At 40.7% G+C, this 14,147-nt stretch overlaps 1 protein-coding gene across 7 annotated transcripts in view; it reads right to left on the bottom strand.

The window, feature by feature from the left end:
* Positions 1–14,147, bottom strand: part of ARHGEF3 (Rho guanine nucleotide exchange factor 3) — a 301,074-nt gene that overhangs the window by 167,390 nt on the left and 119,537 nt on the right. The window lies entirely within an intron of this gene.

The following is a 14,147-nucleotide window of genomic DNA, read 5'->3' as shown; positions in this document are numbered from 1 at the left end:
ACAGCTGAATTCGAATTCAGCCTCAGGCACTTACTAGTTGTGTGACTTTAGGCAAGTCATTTCACCTTTGCCTCAATTTCAATTTTAAAATGGGCATAATACCAGCACTTGCCTCCCAGGGTGGTTGTGAAGATCAAATGAGACAGTATTTGTAAAGCACTTGGCAAAAGCCTGGAACACAGTAGGTGTTATATAAATGCTATGTATTAAGGATAGCTGGTTGGCACAATGGATAGAGTGCCTGGCCTGGAGTCTGAAAGATGAGAATCGAAGGAACTGGCCATGGTTAGCCTTCCTTAGAGAAACCCTCGGAGGACATGAAAGCTATCCTCAAGTCTCTGAAGGGCAATCCTAAGAAAGGAAAACTCAATTTGTTCTGCTTGACTGCAGAGGGAAAAATAGTTAACAAAGGGTGGATGTTGGAGAGAGGCAGATGGAAGCCTGGTGTTCAGAAAAATGTGCTCACAATTAGAGCTTGGCTAGTCAGACGATTTATTAAGGGTGGACTAGGTGTTGGGCACTGTGCTAAGTGCTGGGGATGCAAAGAAAGGTAAAAGATGGTGCCTGCTCTCAAGGAGCTTGCAATCTAATGGGGGGAGAGAAAGAGACAACACACAAACAACTTTGTACAAACAATCATACACAGAATAAGTTAGAAACAATCGATAAAGGGGAGGTACTAGAATTAAGGGATATTAGGAAATGCTCAATATAGAATGTGGAATTTTAGCTTGGACTTCAAGGAAGCCAGGAGGTGGAGATGAGGAAGGACAGGAGGTATTCCTCATCACTGAAGGTCTCCAATGTGGGGTTAGGTGGTTGTTTGTATGTGATGTTATAGAAAGGATTCTTCCAGAGTTACAAGTTGGATAATATATACCTGTTCATGAACAGTTGTGTGCATGTTGTCTCTCTCATTAGACTGTAAGCTCTTTGAAGGCTGTTTTTGGCTCTCTTTGTATCCTCTGGGATTAGCACAGTGCCTGGTACATTGTATACTGTCGACTTGACTCAACAAGATGGTCACTGAGTCTACTTCCAACCCTCCTTCTGTGACTAAATCTTCATCACATTTCTTCCCCATACTTCCATCACCTGAACTCTAAGATCATGGCCAATAGACCCTGACCCTTCCATGAATGTAGCCAACTTCTCCTTCCTTCTGCTAATCTCATTACAATATGTGTTCTGCATGTGAGACTTACTGTCCAGCATCTCAGTGTGTGTTATTTTGTTTTGTGTAGTTCAGAGAATGTCAGAGTTGGAAGGTACAGCCCTCAGGTCATCTGAAGGCCAATCTGTACACAAGCAGTTGAAAAACATGCATTTTTAATTGGCTAAACTTGAGACTCATTTCAGTTTCAGATACCTAGGTGCCTTCAGTCATTAAAGAAGGGTTGCTTTGGTCATTGGACAGTTGATTCTGTTCCTTCTTACAAACGTCTCTCACTGTCACATTTGCTACCTAGTAATAACCCCAGCCTTGGTTTGGGAGTATCAGGGAAGTGTGGATAAAGAGGATTTAACCCTCACTTAGTAGCTCGCAGTCCCACAATGTTCTAGTCTGCCAAGATCAGAATTTTAGAATTGGAGGGGATCTGAATGAATATCTAGTCCAACTCATGCCTGAGTCAGAATCTCTGCTCTGTTTCCAACAGGTGTTCACCCAGCCTCATATGGTATGGACTCAGTGTCTCTCAACCATTCTGGGTACTACCCTTTTGATGTTTTCTACTTTATTAACATTCTTCTTATGCTATGAAGCCCCAGATGGAACGCAACGTTACCCATGCGGTATGATCTGAGCAGAAGGCAACAGCATTGATGCCTCCCCAGCCTCAGAGACAATGCCTCTCTAATGCATTTGGGTTTTTGGTGGAACTTTTTCAGGTGAACTGAAGTTTCTAAGAGGGAGGTTGAAACACACGGACTAAGTTGAGTTTTGGGCTAATAGCAATACTCTTATCCAGCCCTTGCAAATTTTCCAAGGCTTCCTACATCTAATTTCTGGTCTGATCTTCCTAACAAATCTCTCTGCTCTTTTTGCCCTCTACAAATAAGGAGGGCAGGAATTGCCTAAAAGACGTAAGTTCGTGACACCTGAGGTTGTGCATCTGCAGTTGCACTGTGGTCGTTGTTCTATCGCATGCCCCTCCCATCTTCTGATCTGATTCATCTTATGTAGAATGGCAGTTTTTTCCATTCCCCAGGGAAGAAGATACTTGGTCTAAGAAAACTATGAGACTTTGGAAGGGCAACATTATGGTACCAAGGAAAGAGGGTTAGATTTAAAGTCAGAGGCCATGGGTTTAAATATAATACATACGCTGCCTGTCTTATAAAATGATGTGAGGAAAATACTTGTAAATTATAAAGCTACACACATACACACACACACACATGCACACACACACACACATGCACACAGGCACAGGATCCCAAGCTTACTTATCTCCACCTAAGTTAACCTCTTCTGTTGCAGGATCTATAAACTTGTTTGTTTTCTTAATTTTGGTAGTTCAAGTGGCTTCCTTTATAATCTTGTATATTTTATTTTATGCAGCTAAAACATGCGTCTAAGGAAGGGTACCCAAGGTTCATCAGCCTGGCTAAGGAGTTCATGACGTTAAAAAAAACCAAATATGGAATAGATGATCCCCAAGATGCTTTTTAATTCTATATCTATATCCCTTGAATTTTTATTAGGAAATGTAATCGTTATTAAGAGATAGAAATAAATCTGGAAAGTACAAGTAAGTAAATCAATTCCATCAGTCAGCTTTCAGACACTGATTTTCTCTTTTAAGGTCCTTCTCTTTACAATCTATCTGGGATGACTAAGAGGTAAGAAGACACACTATCACCAAGGGCACACTTCCCTCCTTGCCATCCTCCTTTATCCTTCTTCCTGTAAACCCATCCAAGTTGTCTATGCACATGGCTTGAAGAGACTGACATCACCAACTTTTCTTTCTGGTGAGATGGAGAACCACCAGACCATCCTATCTGCCCTGCCTCTTTGCTCTGCAGACCCCTGGCATCATTCTCTGCCTCCTGACATAAACCAAGGAGCCCTGGACCTTGCAACTGGCACTGTTGCAGCAGCCTTAGCACTCCTGAACATTTCCAGTAGCCTTGTTCCAGAATTTTCTTTCACATGCTGTTTCCCTCAGTTAGAGCATGGACTCCTTGAGAGCAGGATGATCTAGCTTTTTTCATCTGTGTCCTTCAGCCTTTAGCACAGAGCTTGGCATACAGTAAACACTTAAAATGCTCATTTCTTTTTTTTTCCTCTTTATAGTCTTAGGGCTTAGCACAGCATGTGGTACATAGTAAGTGCATAATATGTGCTCAATCCTTTTTTTTTTTTTAACCTTTCTATCCTTAGCACTGCTGGCACACAGTAGGCATGCTAGCTGACAGTGGGTAGCAGTGATGAAAAATGACGTATCCCTTTTTACCCAGGACTTGGAAATCCCTCCCAGAAATTCTTCCTAGGTTTGGACTAGCAGAACGCTTTGTTCCTTCCATGCATTAGCAATAATGGGTAGAAGTCCTTAAGGTGGGCATGTCTCAGGAAGCTTTCCATTACCTGAATGCAATTCCCCCAAGACTCACCCTCTTTATTCTGTCTATAGCTTGTTTGTACACAGTTGTTTGCTTACTGTCTCCCCCATTTGACTATAAACTCCTCAAGGGTAGGCACTGTCTTTTGCCTATCTGTCCCTTCAGCATAGTGCCTGGCACACAGTAGGTGTTTCGTAAATGTTTACTGACACCTCAGAATCACATACATCAAGCTAGCATATGGTCATTTTCATATATATATCAGCAAATATAATTCAGAATGGTAGTGAAAAAAAAAACAGGAAAGAAACCAAAGAACCTAGGAAACCAGAGGCTTCAGGAGCTGAGAGAGCCAGGAAGCAGGAAGGAAAGAGAATGCGACAGAAGAGGAAGGAAAGAGGACTCCGAAGAAGCACTAGGTTCTCCCTAAAGAGGGGTCCAGCTTTGCCTGTTCCACAAGAGCATAAGAAGAGTTCAGAGATGACATTGAGAGGGAAGTCATCTCATGCTGACCACAGGGAGAAGAGACCAGCTCTTTTCTCCCCGGGCTTTCTCTTGCACACCTCCCTGGTTAACAGAAGAGTAAGCAATAATTGGCCAGGACAATTGCCTCCTGCTGGTGGCTGATGATCAACTAGGCAAGTCCACCAAACATGGCTCAATATTGGCAGGTCTCTAGGATGACTCCCTTACGCTCCATACTTGCTGAAATGGAGATCTTCTACAATCTGTGATCTCACTAGCTACTCCTGCTCCTCGCTGCTAAAACAAGCTGCCTCAACGTTCTCATCTCTCTTATTTGTGACTCTCACTAGCTGATCAAATGAGATGTCCCCAAATCCTCCTTTCCTAGACTTCCTCTAGATGGGAACAATCTGTAATTAGTATTTCCCTGAAAATGCCCTGCTTGTCCCCAGTATATGTACAGCCTAAACCAGCATGTATCTTCAGAAGCTTTGCCAAAAACAAAATCAAAGCTCCTTCACCTCCTCCCATTGTCCTCTAATTTCTCCTACCCATTTCTTGAACTCCTATTGGAAATAAAGAAGTCCCAGCAATTATTTTCCAGCAATGCAGCTTCCGTTAATACTCCTTTGGACACCCACTTTATCGGAACTGCCTCAGCACAGAACATGAAGAACACAACCTCCCTTTTATTTCCCTATAGCTCCTCAAAGCAGAGATGCTGGTGCATACCCCAAGAACCAAATGTGAGCAGAAGGAGAAATGAATACCCCCAAACTAAATCACCAGTCCCTGAAGCATCAAGCTCCAAAACTTACTAGTAAGGAATCATCTTCCCACCTGTGCAGACCAGAACAGCAGGAAAGAATCCCATGGGTGACCCTGGGCATTCACGGAACTTCCTGACTGCCTTTCAAAACAATGAGCCATTGGAGTACAAAGAGTCTCTAAGACTTAGAATAGAGAAACACGTCTTAACAATATTACCAGCCTTCCTCAGCAAGAAATCACGCATTCTACCGTCACCAGTGCCTATGGATTATAATAACAATGGCCAGAATTTATATAAAATCCTTTAAGGTTGGAAAAAAGCCAAAAAGAAAATCTCAATGGATTCAAATAAGAAGCTTGCTTAACTTCCCAAACTCTGCTGGTTTTTTAACCTCTCCATGAATATTTGCTTCCCAGATTTCTCCACTGTGTTTTTGACTTGTGGAAACAACCAGTATCCTTTTCTTATCTCCTTCTTAATATGTAAGCTGCCACTCAACTTGGCTACTTACAGGACACTCGCAACAGACAAGATATACTGCTAGAAAGTGTGGAGGATGCAAGTGTATAACAGACACACAATTTCATAATTTGGCCACTTCACTGATATAAGGAGTAAAAGAGGGAAAAGTCAAAGTTGATATAGAGTTTACAAGAGTCTAGAAGAATGGTGGTGCCATCACTGGGAAGAGAAGTTGGGAGAAAAGCACTTGAGTCAGGGGAAAGGAGGAGATTCAGAGGTTTAGTTCTGGACTCATTAAGTCTGAGGGATAATCAATTAGAATATTTAGTTGTCAGTTGGAAATATAGGACTGGATGCTACGTAATCACTAAATGATAACAGCTAATAATAGCTAGCATGCTAAGGTTCATTTGATCCTCATAATAATCCAGGGATGTGGGTGCTAATGTTATCCCCATTTAGAGAAGAGGGAATTTAAGCAAACCAGAGATTAAGTGGTTTACCCAGTGTCATTAAATTTTAAAATGTCTGAGGCAGCACTTGAACTCATGTATTCCTGAGTTCAGGTCTAGCCCTGATCTACTATACTAATCAGTGGTCTCTACTAAACATACCCTTTGATTCAGCAATACCACTAGCAAGCCTATTCCCCAAAAAAGAGAAAAGAAGGAAGCAAATATGTACAAAAATATTTTAGCAACTCTATTAAAGAATTACAAACTAAGGGGGGATGGAGACCATCAAAAAATTTCATTATAGTAAAGAATTGGAGATTAAGGGGGAAGGGGTTCTTAATCAATTAGGGCAGCTAGGTGGTGCAGTGAATAGAGCACCAGACCTGGAGTCAGGAAGACTTGCATTCAAATTTGGCCTTAGACACCTAATAGGTGTGTGACCCTGAACAAATCACATAGCAGTGTTTGCCTCAGTTTCCTTATCTATAAAATGAGCTGGAGAAGGAAATGGCAAGCCACTCTAGTAACTTTGCCAATAAAACCCCAAATGGGGTTACAAAGAGTTGGACATGACTGATGTGACTCAACAACAAAAAAAGCTCATCAATTAACAAGTTATGGTAGATGGATGTAATAGAATATCATACCCTGTAAAAAATTATGAAGAAAGTGGTTTGAGAGAAAACTGGGAAGACTTCCATGAACTCATGCAGATCAAAGTGAGCAGGATCAGGAGGACAATTCCATTTTACGATGAAAATAACATTAGAAAGAAGAACAACTTAGAAAGACTTAAGAAGAACTGTGATCAATGCAATGACCAACCATGATTCCATAGGACTGATGATGAAATGTTCCACCCATCTCTTGATAGAAAGGTGAAAAACTCAAAATATAGAATAAGACATATACTTTTAGACATGGCTAACATAGCAATTTGTTTTGTTTGACTATGCATATTAGTTAAAATAACTTGGTTTTTCTTTTTCATTCCCACCAAAGAGTGAAGGAAGAGAGATAAAGAGTAGGAAAGGAAAGAAAGAAGGAAGGAAGGAAAGGGAAAGGAAGGAAAGGAAAAGAAAAGGAGGGGGGAGGGAAAGGAACAGTAGGAAAGGGAAAGAATTTTGAAGGAAGGAGGGCAAGAGGGAGAGAATAAAGGGGCAAAAGAAGAAAGAAGAGAGAAGAAAAAAGAAAGGACAGAGAAAGAAAAGAGAATCACTGAGGCATCAGGAGTACAACAGGCAAGTCGGAGAGAAGTACTGAAAAGCAAGAAAGTTTTGAAAGCTACATGTTGAATTTATTATACACTTAAAACCAAGCAGTACATTGCAGAGAAACACAGTTTCATGTACAATCCTCTTTTTTGGTTCTATTATATAAGTGGAAATTCTTGTTTTATTTAGGGCTTAAGGTCAGAATTTTAAAAAATAAATTTTTTTAATTAATTTTTATTAATTAATTTATTTAACTTTTAACATTCATTTTAACAAAATTTTGGGTTACAAATTTTCTCCCCTTTTGTCCCCTCCCCCCCCAAACACCAAGCATTCTAATTGCCCCTATGACCAATCTGCTCTCTCTTCTATCATCCCTCTCTGCCCTTGTCTCCATCTTCTCTTTTGTCCTGTAGGGCCAGATAACTTTCTGTACCCCTTTACCTGTATTTCTTATTTCCTAGTGGCAAGAACAGTACTCGACAGTTGTTCCTAACACTTTGAGTTCCAACTTCTTTACCTCCCTCCCCACCCCTTCCCTTTGGAAGGCAAGCAATTCAATATAGGCCAAATCTGTGTAGTTTTGCAAATGACTTCCATAATAGTTGTGTTGTATAAGACTAACTATACTTCCCTCCATCCTATCCTGTCTCCCATTACTTCTATTCTCTTTTGATCCTGTCCCTCCCCATGAGTGTTGACCTCAAATTGCTCTCTCCTCCCCATGTCCCCCCATCCATCATCCCCGCCCCCCCCGCTTATCCCCTTATCCCCCACTTTCCTGTATTGTAAGATAGGTTTTCATACCAAAATGAGTGTGCATTTTATTCTTTCCTTTAGTGGAATGTGATGAGAGTAAGCTTCATGTTTTTCTCTCACCTCCTCTCTTTATCCCTCCACTAATAAGTCTTTTGCTTGCCTCTTTTATGAGATAATTTGCCCCATTCCATTTCTCCCTTTCTCCTCCCAATATATTTCTCTCTCACTGCTTGATTTCATTTTTTTAAGATATGATCCCATCCTCTTCAATTCACTCTGTGCACTCTGTCTCTATGTGTGTGTGTGTGTGTGTGTGTGCATGTGTGTGTGTAATCCCACCCAGTACCCAGATACTGAAAAGTTTCAAGAGTTACAAATATTGTCTTTCCATGTAGGAATGTAAACAGTTCAACTTTAGTAAGTCCCTTATGACTTCTCACCTTTTCATGCTTCTCTTCATTCTTGTGTTTGAAAATCAAATTTTCTTTTCAGCTCTGGTCTTTTCATCAAGAATGCTTGAAAGTCCTCTACTTCATTGAAAGACCAATTTTTCCCCTGAAGTATTATACTCAGTTTTGCTGGGTAGGTGATTCTTGGTTTTGGTCCTAGTTCCTTTGACTTCTGGAATATCCTATTCCACTCCCTTCGATCCCTTAATGTAGAAGCTGCTAGATCTTGTGTTATCCTGATTGTATTTCCACAATACTTGAATTGTTTCTTCCTAGATGCTTGCAATATTTTCTCCTTGACCTGGGAATTCTGGAATTTGGCCACAATATTCCTAGGAGTTTCTCTTTTTGGATCTCTTTCATGCGGTGTTCTGTGGATTCCTTGAATATTTATTTTGCCCTCTGGTTCTAGAATCTCAGGGCAGTTTTCCTTGATAATTTCATGAAAGATGATATCTAGGCTCTTTTTTTGATCATGGCTTTCAGGTAGTCCCATAATTTTTAAATTGTCTCTCCTGGATCTATTTTCCAGGTCAGTTGTTTTTCCAATGAGATATTTCACATTATCTTCCATTTTTTCATTCTTTTGGTTTTGTTTTGTGATTTCTTGGTTTCTCATAAAGTCATTAGCCTCCATCTGTTCCATTCTAATTTTGAAAGAACTATTTTCTTCAGTGAGCTTTTGAATCTCCTTTTCCATTTGGCTAATTCTGCTTTTGAAAGCATTCTTCTCCTCATTGGCTTTTTGAACCTCTTTTGCCAATTGAGTTAGCCTATTTTTCAAGGTGTTATTTTCTTCAGCATTTTTTTGGGTCTCCTTTAGCAGGGTGCTGACCTGCTATTCATGCTTTGACTGCATGTCTCTCATTTCTCTTCCCAGTTTTTCCTCCACCTCTCTAACTTGATTTTCAAAATCCTTTTTGAGCTCTTCCATGGCCTGAGCCCATTAAGTGGGCTGGGATATGAAAGCCTTGACTTCTGTGTCTTTGCCTGATGGTAAGCATTGTTCTTCCTCATCAGAAAGGAAGGGAGGAAATGCCTGTTCACCAAGAAAGTAACCTTTTATAGTCTTATTTCTTTTCCCTTTTCTGGGCATTTTCCCAGCCAGTGACTTGACCTCTGAATATTCTCCTCACACCCACCTCACCTCAAAAAATAAAATTTAATTTAAAAAATGAGATGAGCAGAAAACAGAGAGGTCAGATGATACCCTGAGAGCAGTAGAACCCTTCACTCTTTGGGGGGAAAAGAAAAAAGAAAAACATAGTCAAACAAAACAAATTGGTATGTTAGCCATGTCTAAAAATGGATGTCATTCCATATTTTGAGTTCTTCACCTTTCTATCAAGAGATGGGTAGAACGCTTCATCATCAGTCCTATGGAATCATGGTTGGTCATTGCATTTTAACTTTGCAATGAAAAATGGCCAGTCTGCTTTAAGTGGGGTTTCCTTTATCCAGTCTCTTACCCTGTTTCCCCAACCTGTTTCTAAAAATAACCACTGTCTGCCAGAGGGCATCAAGAAAGGGAGTGTGTGACAAAGAGACCAAGGAGGATGAGGCCAGTAGGTCTAATAGCAATAAGACAATTCCTAAGCTCCGAAAAGAGCATTTTCAGGATAGTAGCAGGGATGGGAACATAAGCGGAAGAGACTAAGAAGAGAACAGAAATGAAGAAATGAGAAGTAGGCACAAGCAGACACAGGACGTCTGGATGTCTTTCCGGGATTGAAGGAAAGAAAAGCAATAGGATGATAGTTTAAGGGGAGAAACCAAGGTTGAGGGAAAGGATTTTTGTTTGTATTTTATACTGACTGTGAGGAGATCTGAACTCATTTGTAGGTGAATGAGAGAGGATTGACAAATGAAATGTTTTTTACTGGGAGGGTCAAGACTAGGATCTGCTCATCCCACCCAATCCTGTCAGCCTCCAATAAACTCCCTTGTGATCGATCATAACCTCTGTGGGGATCTACAGAGCCAGGTATCACTGAAAGGTGAGAAATCCAGACTTAGTTAGGGATCTGTCACAAAGGAACATCAGATCCTAGAGTTAGAGATGGTTGGGACTGTGAAAGACTCCTAGTCCAGCTTCCTTCATTTTACAAATGAGGAAATTGAGACTCAGAAAAAAAATAAGTGACTGACCCACAGTCACTGAGGAAATAAAAACCAGAACTGAGATTAGAGCTTTTCAGTGAGCTAGAGGAGCTGGTGAATGACCAGAGTAAAAGTGAATGACAAGAAAGGGAGTCATCACACATTAGAGATCAATGAGATCCCAGACAAAACCTCTTGTTTTATGTGAATGAGGAAACTGAGTCTTGAAGCACCGAAGGGACTTCCTCAGTTTCTCTTATTTGTGACTGGAAAGGATGAGGGAGAGGAAAGACGCTGGTAAAAACAATATGGCACAAACCTTGTCAATTTCAGACATTTTCTATTCATGATCTCCTTTGAGTCTCCTGACAACTCTGAGGTGGGTACGGTGAGTACTATAGCCATTTTACAGATGAAACATTAATCTTCAAAGAACTCAAGGGACCCAAGTAGGAAGTGACAGAGCTGGGTTTGCAGGCCCAGGTAAGAGTTTTTTCCTCTACAACAAACTCTATGGGATAATAAAGAAACATCAAACTTGGAAAATGGCAACTAAGGGGAAAAAATCAAAACTCATAAACCAAAGTGCTGCCTATTAAAGGAAAATTGGGGAGCCACCCACTAGGACACAAAGTTCTCCATCCTTTGACCACAGCTGCTCCTGAAAATTCCTCCCACTACCGGGCAATATGTTTTCCAGGAGTTTCTAGTAAGATCCCAGCTATCCCTCATCCTGATTGCTCCAGCTAATGGGTGACAGTCCCTTTGACATTTCACTTCCTTGGTCCCTGCTACTGACTGGTCCATAGAGTGAATTCAGGCTGGCGTACAAGTCTGACTTTAGAACATCACAATGGGAGAAAGTCTACAGAGGGCAAAGCAATTGCCATTTTACCTCTGAAATGAAAAATGGCCAGTCTTCTTTAAGTGGGGTTTCCTTTGTCCAGTTCCTTACTCTGTTTCCCCAACCCGTTTCTAAAAATAACCACTGTCTGCCACTAAATCAAGGCTGCAAACCAGAGCAATGGCTTCTCATCCCTGATGTTTCCTTGAATAATTTTTCTGGATTCCTCCTTTGCTCCTACCATTCCCCATCGGTATATATGTGTGTATGTATATGTATGTGCACACATACACACATATATGTATGACGCTGGCCTTTCTGGACCTCAGACTGCTATCTGTAAAGTGGAATGGTTGGCTTTAAATTTGACCTCATGATCTTATGAATATGATGTATAGATACATCTTAAAATATTATATGTGTGTGTGTGTATGAGCCACACAACCGATCTGTGTTTAAGGCAAACCTTGAATCCCGGTTTCGCTGATCTTGAGGCTGACTCTTCATCTCCAGTACCACAGCTATTTCCAAGTATTTACCTTTCATGATTTAGTAATGAAGATGATTATGATACAACAGAAAAAACCCTGATTTTGGAGGCAGAGAACCAAAGGTTCCAACCTCATCTCTTGTGCTTACCCCTCTGCGACCCTGGGAAAGGGTGCTTAATCTTCCTGGGCCCTAATTTTCTATAAAATGAAGGGGTAGGACTACACCAAGTCAAGACAATAAACATTTATTAAGTGCCTACTATGTTCCAGGCACTGTGAAAATAACTGGGGATACAAGAAAGGCAAAAATTCCTCATGTATAAAGTCTGGGGATGTCCTTTCCAGTCCTTGCTGTCTCCCTTTTTTCTTTATTGTCTAAGGGGGAAATCTAAGGTTAAAAATATGCAAATAATTTGCCTATGGTCCCTGAGAGGACTCACAGCCCCAAAGTTCTCTCCACCCATTGTCCTTGTATTATTCTTCTACCTTCCTCTTCCAAGGGAAGTTAAGACTTTTCTCTGAGAAATGGATCAAAGGGAAATGAAATTTTACAGTAACCTCTTTAATAGATGACAAATTTTCCAACTGCTTATTAAGAAAAAAAGATTATAAAAGCCATATCTTGGTATGGTGTGGGATATGCTGGCCCCTAACAATAATTTAAGAATATACCAAGTGATGGAGCTGACTTTGACCTGAGGTTTAAGAAGTGTCTGTGCATCATATTCATAGAATCATGGAATCAGATTGCAAGACAACCAGCCCACTTTACAGATGATAAATCTTGAGGTTCAGGGAGGTGAAGAGACTTGGTCATGTTGTACAGGTAGGAAGAAACAGAGTTGGGATTCGAATCCAGGTCCTTGGGCTCCAAATTCATTGCACCTTCCAGTGTCCATCACCTAGGACACAGTAGGTATTTAATATTGGTTGAATTCAACTGAAAATAAAGTGATAATTTTAGGCCATAGTAAGCCCGTTGAAAATGATGCTGCCGGTCCTTCTTAAAACAAAGCAGGATGGAAGACAAACACTGATATCCCCATTTCACAGATAAGGCCACAGATCAGTGAGATCATTGCCACATAGCTGGCAAGTTCCCTAGTCATGGTGTGAAGCCAGGTCTTTTTGACTCCAAAACTTGGGCTCTTGTCAACTAGACCCTAAGGAGTCTAATGCAGCAGAGCCAGATTATAATGTAACTGGGAAATATTGAGCAAAATATAAAAATACAATAAAACAAAGAAAATATTAATTTGTGGTTTCCTAAGTCAATATGTCTCCCACAGGGAAATGGATCCCGTTTCTACTCAAGTTTGATATAACACAACACAGTAGAACACAACACCATACAATAAAAGTTTATTAAGTGTTCACCATGTACTAGGCACCGTTAAGTGATAGAGATATAAAGAGACAAAAGACAGTCCCTGTCCTCAAGGCGCTTACATCACACCATGATGCCTCTTATAAGAGAGTTGCCATCACTGAAGTCATTAGCTTGGAGCCCCACATTAATGATTCAACCAAGCAATGATAAATCACAGGATCATAGATTCAGCACAGAAACGGATTTTAAGAGGTCACTGAGTTCAACCTTCTTGTTCTATATAGATCAAGAAACTGAATTCAGCACAGAGAAATTAAATTATTGTGTTGTTTCTATCACGTCTGACTCTCTGTGACCCCATGTGTGATTTTCTTGGCAAAGATACTTGGAGTGATTTGCCATTTCCCTCCCAGCTCATTTGACAGATGAGGAAACTGAAGTAAACAAGGTTATGTGACTTGCCCAGAGTCACCCAGCTAATAAGTGTCTGAGGCTGGATTTGAATTCAGGTCCCGCTGACTCCAGGGTCGGCACTATATCCACTACACCATTTAGCTACCCAAGAAACCATTTCTGAGTTGGCATTGAAACCAAGTCTCTGTGATTCTCAGTCCAAGGCTCTATTTACTATATCATACTGAGAGTATTAAATCTTTCTGGAAGGTCCCTAAATTTACCCACTCAGAGCTAGAAGGTGACTGACTCCTTCAGAAGGAGAGCAGCATATCTTTTTTGAGTAGTTGAAACAGGACGTGTGGGAAAAGAAATCGCATAACTCACAGGAAAGGGCGCTCCCAGGATTTTTTCCGCACTTGGAGGGGAAGAAAGGGACACAAAAGATAAACCTGTATAATAGAGGAACCATCACCAAAATGATTCCCAGAAAATGTAATTCAAAATTCTATTGTATAAAAAACCAAGTGCCACACTCAAGGGAGACATGGATGGCCTTGCTGCAGTTTTAACAGTTAAAAAATGAAAGCAAAAAGGCAAGCCAAGGGAATGAATTCCTTCCTATCCTATGCAAAGGTGAAAACAGTCTTGCTAGGCCCTTCTCCCTGCCAACTCCCAAGTCAGGTATGGCTCCTCTTCAAAGGAAAAGGTCAGGCATGCATTTTTTAACACAGACAATGTGGGAATTTGCCTAGCTTGACTATGTATATGTGCTACAAGAGTTTTGTCTTCTCTTTTTTTCATTGTGGGTGGGGAGGTGGGAGAAAGAAAATAGATGCTTGTGAA

The sequence above is a fragment of the Notamacropus eugenii genome, chromosome 3 (genome assembly GCF_028372415.1).
Source record: "Notamacropus eugenii isolate mMacEug1 chromosome 3, mMacEug1.pri_v2, whole genome shotgun sequence".
NCBI lineage: Eukaryota > Metazoa > Chordata > Mammalia > Diprotodontia > Macropodidae > Notamacropus > Notamacropus eugenii.
The sequence above is the reverse complement of the archived record's forward strand: the minus strand, read 5'-3'. Positions and strand labels throughout refer to the sequence as shown.